Genomic DNA, 7,112 nt, shown 5'->3' with positions numbered 1-7,112 from the left:
TATAAAGTTCTGATACTAAATTTATTCTTTTTAGCTGTAAAATTCCATAAACGTATTTGACTTCAATCCTTGAATCACGGGTACTAATAGGACCATTCCATCCATGAACTGCGGCAGAAGTCTTTGTTTGTTTTATTTTCCTTCCTCTAAAACTAAGTGCTGTAATTAAGTAACGAGAGTCCTGGACAATTAACGACATAATCAACTTTAAAGAGATGGTGGAATAACAATAGGTGCTTTGAGCTTTCATTGTAACTAGGGTCTAGTTGTCATGTTGTGTATCAAAATGCTGATCGAAGTCGTATTTTGTAAATTTGTATTTATAAAACAGTAAAATTAGGCTTTGGTTAGTCAATGTTGATACAACTCGCACTTCTGGATCAAAATTCTAATCTAAATTAGGTATGTGTCATTAATGTCAGTGAAACAGCAACCCATCAATATTCGTATGTTTGTATTATCGGACTTATGGCATCTCGCTGACAAATGAAAGTATATGTAAGTTGTTGATATCACGCTTTATTGCACATGTCCTTCAATGGGGAAAGTTCTTTCGTAGATGAATACCATTCTTAGCGCTCTTCGTCCATAGTTAAGGCATGAAATAAACAAAAACAAAAGAATATAAAATAATGGATGAAATTAAATTCCCATTAAAAACAAACTTGGTCTTACTCAAGGACCACAAACATAACGAATGTTAAGGAATAATATGCGATAATTAAATAATCATAGTTTCTCTTCTTTAATAATCAACCAATAAACAGAAAAGATGTTTTTATCATGTATTAAATGAAGAGTATGAACTTTAAAATATCATCAGTATATATATATACATATGTCTTGTCCAATGTTATTTTTATTAATAAATCTAGTATATAGAAAAAAAGCAAACGACCTTACAGTGCATAAGTATCGGCATAAAAATTATCAATTACGTTCATCGCATCCCAAACTATATCATGTACGTGAATTATACTAGTAAAGATAAATAAAATAATACATTAAAAACATGTATTACAAACTGACAAACATGTAAATCTGGCTACATGTCTCAAAATACTGGCAATTTTGTATGTAGCTAAAGAATTGATTACAAAATTAATTTATTCCAAACCAATCACCATGACGAAAAATAATTAAAAGTAGTTTAGCATGAGTTTCATGACGAAGCATAAAACAATACAGAGATCATAGACCAAGCTACTACGACCTCTGTAAAAATATAACATGCGTTTCATGACGAAGCATAAAACAAAACCCACTACATATTAACTTTACAAAAGCAAATACACAGAGGTCATAGACCAAGCTACTACGACTTCTGAAAGAGTAGCATGAGTTTCATGACGAAGCATAAAACAATACAGAGATCATAGACCAAGCTACTACGACCTCTGCAAAACCAAAGCAGCATGAGTTTCATGACGAAGCATACAACAATACCCACTACATACTACAATATTTGCAAAAGTAAATACACAGAGTTCATAGACCAAGCTACCACAACCTCTGAGAAAAATAATACACAGAGGACATAAGTACAAGCAACCACGCCCTCTGCGAAAATTTAAATATCGTCCACATTACCCAAACAGGCAAAGACAGGTAAATTGGTTCGTAATAAATAAGCATTGGGTTGCGATATAGGTAAGAGACATATCCTTTTTATACCGATTACATAAAGCAAACAAGGTACACTTGCATAAATTAAAATACTAACAATTATAGCGATAAGGCTAACTTGCAAAATTATAATAAGCTCAAAGCAAACTGCCGTGACGAGATTTACGAAAGTAGCATGAGTTTCGTGACATAGCATAAAACAATGAACTCTGCATAAAACGTAATTGAAAAAGCACATACACAGAGGTCGTATGTACCAGTTGAAATATCGTCAACCTTACCCAAACAAGTAAGGCAAATGGGTTTGTAACACAATAGCTTAGCATTAAAACTTAAACTGTCTTGCTCTTTCATATAAGAGTACTTAAAATGTATGGAACCGTTAATAAGATCGTATAAATTATTAAGTGTATAATTTTGCATTCTATCATATATGGTATTATTATCGTTATGCAATAATCCAATTTTTAATTGTAGTTAAATTTAAACGAATCATGTATCTTACAAAAAAATAAGGCAGATATACGTTCTCCAAACATAATGATGCTGTAAAGGATTCAGTAACCTGTAAAATTACAGCATCAGGTTAATCATCAGATAAATGATAAATAATTACATTTTGATCGCAAACGCACAGCGTCGCCACCCACATGAAAATCAATTTGACCCACTATCTCTTTGACAAAGAAATGAATTTGACCAACTGCTCATGTTTGACATAAATCTAAATCGTGAGCTCTATCCGAATGGAATAATGGTTAAAAAATAATTAACTGTACGTTTGTTCAAAATGTAAGCATAGAACAGCTTAGAAATATAAGTATAGTTCGATTTTACCTGAAATAGCTAAAATGAAATCACTCCAGTCCAAAATTATCCAAATAACAAAAAAACAAAATCACATATAATTTTGAACAAATTGTTTGATAAGAATCACAAGTTAACACATCAAATGCTGATGATAAAAGGAAGTGACCACAATACACTTACACGTGAACTCGTACTGACCCGAAAGATCATTGACCAATAAGAAAGATGATATCCAATCATGCATTGGTCATAAGTGAAATTTCTCTGCACGTGAAAACTTGTTATCTAATTTCAACAATTTATCGTTTAATTAAGTAGGACACTCTGACCCTTTGACCAGACTAGAGACATTATACATTTACAGTATTAAAAGCTGACTCTTTTATTTAAGTTGGTTAGAAATAACCAATTAAAACAGAATTATCTTCTCTGCTGTCTTAAATTATTTTATTCCGCTTAATTTTCAATTAGCAAATTAAATTGGTTACTGTTGTGACGTTTATATATTGCATTCAACTATACGGGTAAAACGTTACATGAAATTACTGTTCCAATTTACAGCCCTTTCTCGTAGGAATTAACATTTACATCCATCTTACTTTGCTGTTAAAACTAACGCATCAATGTTGTTGTAAATAGATTTAATTTTTAAGAAAATATATTATTAAGACAAAAAAAGCTGTCAAATTAGCTATTGATCAAAAGCATTGCATGCTGAATAAGAATGATGAAAAGCGCAATAGAAAGAGGCGTTTCTCATGTATAGCTCAGTGCAATACTGCATTTAGGTCAATGATACGTATATAACATGAAATTCCCCTGAATATATGATATAAACCAAAATTAAATCACCCAAAGACCATTGGAAAAGTTTGTGATATTGTGCACAGCAATGTTAAAGTCCTTGTGGATGCTTGCATTTTTTGTGGCTTATTCAGGTAAGAAGAATTTTTTTTGCATTTGTCTACTCTTTATATCTATTCTATTTCTCTGATAAATTTTATTCTCAGACTAAAATATTTAATTTAAATTAAGTAATTATATATTCTTTTACAGTAAAATGAAGTTAATGTGTTAAAGATTTTTATCACATGCATTTTTTTTGCGTTTTGTTGTTTAAGTAAAATCACAAAAATACAGAATCTATAGAATCTAACAATTGAAAATATTTTCAAACACTGAAAATGTCCTTTAGTTTAGATTAATGATATATACGATATTAATGATATGTTTGCAATTGCATAAATTGTTCTAAATAATAAGGACCAGGCGCGTTTTTGACGTATTTAAATTTAAACCTGATGCCTTTTGTTAGCTATTATTCATGTGTTTCTTTGCCTTATACGTTCTGCTATTTATTTGTATTGTAGTTCTGTATTATTATGTTGTCATTTTAATGCTATATTTAACAATGCCATTAAAGTGCGAGGTTTGGCATGCCACAAAACCAGGTTCAACCCACAATTGTTTTCTTTAAAAATTTCCTGTACCAAGTCAGGGAAATGGCCAATGTTATATCATAGTTCGTTTCTGTGTGTGTGTAACACTTTTACGTTGTGTCGTTTGTTTTCTCCTATATTTGAGTGTAAATTCACATTACTATAAGACGTGTCACGGTACTTTTCTATCCCAAATTCATGTACATGTATTTGGTTTTGATGTTATATTTGTTATTCTCAACGGATTTTGTCTAATGCTTAGTCCGTTGCTGTGTGTGTTACATTTTAATGGTGTGTCGTCTCCTTTTATATTTAATGCGTTTCCCTCAGTTTTAGTTTGTTACCCCGATTTTGTTTTTTGTCCATAGATTTATGAGTTTTGAACAGCGGTATACTACTGTTGCCTTTATTTATATACTAAGAATTACCACTTGAAAATATTAATTCTAGAAAAAGGTCTTACTGCGTTCATAGTAACGGAAAAATAACAAACATACCGAACTCCAAGTAAAATTCAAAACAGAAAGTCCCTTATCAAATGTCAAAATCAAAAGCTTAAACACATCTAACGAATGGACAACAACTGTCATATTTCTAACTTGCTAGAAAATGCTAGATTACACCTGGTTTTATTGATTACTAATCCTCTCATTTGTATGACAGTCGTGTTTCTAGTTCGTTTATTTTTTGTTTTAAATCAGGCCGTTGGTCTTCTCGTTTGATTTTTTTCATATTGTTTCTAGTCGCTATCCGTTAATGCTTATTATAATGTATGGGTTTCCTTTACTGTTGAATACCAAGTAGTTGCAAACAGTTGTTAACCTCGCCATCATTTGAAATTAGGTTGATGTTTATCTCAGTGGAAATTATACCATATTCCTATTTTTCGTTATTTTCGTTATTTATAAACAGAATAAGAATTGGTATTTCGAAATAAGATTTCTTTTACAGAATTTTTATACCTAATGTCCCTTGAAAATTTTTCAAAATATTGTTTTGGTGGGATTTTATTAAACAATGTGAGTTTTGGAAATATCATTGCGATAGGCACATTGGCAACTTTGTTATACTATGTTTGTTAAACTTACTTCAGCAGGTTCTTTTTTTTTATTTCTGAATTATCAAGGGCATTCCAAATTGTACACATGATGCGTGTCTAATTAGTTCACAGCAACCTTGAATCTATTACAAACATAGTGTTTATAGAATATTTGGACGCAAACTCCCTCAAAAGGGTTAATGAAAAGACATGCTTACTAACACTTAATATTTTTGATTGGTCCAATAAGAGCATAATTGCATGTACTTTGCTTTAGAACACTTTTTACCTGAAATGATCGCAATTTTCCGGACTTAAACGGAAGTACCATCATTACCAAGTTACTTGTACTCAAATATTCAAAATAAGTTCCTGAATAATATTTTGTGCATTTTATTACTAGAGATCATAAAAGACCTTATATATGATGTGTATCACTCAATACATTAATGTTTTGATCTTAGATAAATATTCAACAACAAGTTCTTGAAATGATATGCATATATATCATATATTTTTTAACAAATATGTTTACTAAGGGATGGGCGAAAGATACCTGAGGGACATCCAAACTCATATATCGAAAATAAACACGAACTAAACAAGTCCATGGCTAAAAATAACAAACAGACAAATAACAGTGCACAAGACATAGCATAAAAAAGTAAAGACTTAGCAACACGACACCAATCACAAACTTGGGCTGATCTAAGGTGCTCTGGAAATGCAAGCAGATCCTGCTCCAAATGTAGCACCCGTCGTGTTCTTCATCTACGACATTAGGAACATATCCGATATAACATATGAAACGATTGTCCAAAATGACATCAGACTCATCACTTCGTCATTTGTTTGCGTTTTCTGAATTTTTCCAATATGCATTGAAATTTTTAAAAGCTGTTTCGAATAAAGCTTTAAATAAGTGTAGCTTTCTGAAATTTGACCAACATAGGTGTTATATTTTCGATTAGGCAACTGATTGAAGGATAAATCAAGATATTGTACTACTTTATTTTCAGTCAGAAGATGTGTTCCAAAACGTGTTGTAGTAGTATAATCGTTTTTTTTTTAATATAAAAACGTGTTGGACGGACGAAAATGAGGTCATTCTTTCTCCTTTGTCTGTTAAGATTGTAAAGGTGAAGACATAGATGAATATTTTGTTTTAGATATATATGTATACAGTTATCTCAATATGTATCATCTCGTGTAGAGCTATTTGTATGAATTAAGTGTAAACAGCTGCTTGAGAATATGAAAGTTGTTATCCATTCGTTTGATATGTATGAGCTTTTGATTTTGCCATTTGTTGAAGGATTTTCCGTTTTGAATTTTTCCTCGGGGTTCGGTATGTTTGTGATTTTACTTTTTTCAAACATGAACAACACTATGAAGTTCTATTTATGTAAACTTGAAAATGCTTACTTTTTCAGCTGCTCAGTCTTGTAATTTTCCAGAGGAATTAACGCTTGAAAACGGTGGTTCCCCGGCTACTGATTCTGGACTTCGGACTCTTATATTCAGTAACACTAATCTTGCATTTCACCTAAAATTCACAAGTGGTGGTGTTACCGCTTTAGATACAACTATATCAGACTTCATCTGTCAACAACAAGATAAAGACTTCTATCTTTTAAAGTATGTTAATCTTATTTCATTAACAGAATAATTGTTACTTTTAATCAAATTTCCAGGTGAAAAGTTCCAAAAATAGATTTACCATCAATGAAAAGGGAAAGTAAGGGACGGTGCAATATTTATCAAGCAGGGGGGACCGGTGCAAATGGCAAAACCTGTTTGGAAAAAAGTATTGTCCCATGCTGATGTGATAGGAAAAAAAGTTATGTCCCATGACCTCTATTCATTTAAAAAGTATGTGTCCCATGAATATCATGAATATATTGAGTGAATAAAAACACAAACTGTACCTTAAATAACGTAAAGCAACAATATTTATTGTGATATAAATGTTTTTGACAATCATTTTAACATTCTCGACTAGTCTTGACCTTCAAATTTAGTTTTGACTGGTGTAAATCAGCCCATCTAACTAAATTAAATATTGATCTTACAAAATTCAAGCTTATTACTAGGTAGTTTGATTTATTGCTGTGAAATGAAAGAATTTAATTTTACAATAGGTAAAAATAAAAATTATTATATAAATTCAGATAGGCATCTTTAATTTTTTTTATAAC

This window comes from Mytilus edulis, chromosome 8 (genome assembly GCF_963676685.1).
Source record: "Mytilus edulis chromosome 8, xbMytEdul2.2, whole genome shotgun sequence".
Taxonomy (NCBI): domain Eukaryota; kingdom Metazoa; phylum Mollusca; class Bivalvia; order Mytilida; family Mytilidae; genus Mytilus; species Mytilus edulis.
This window is presented reverse-complemented; position numbering follows the sequence as displayed.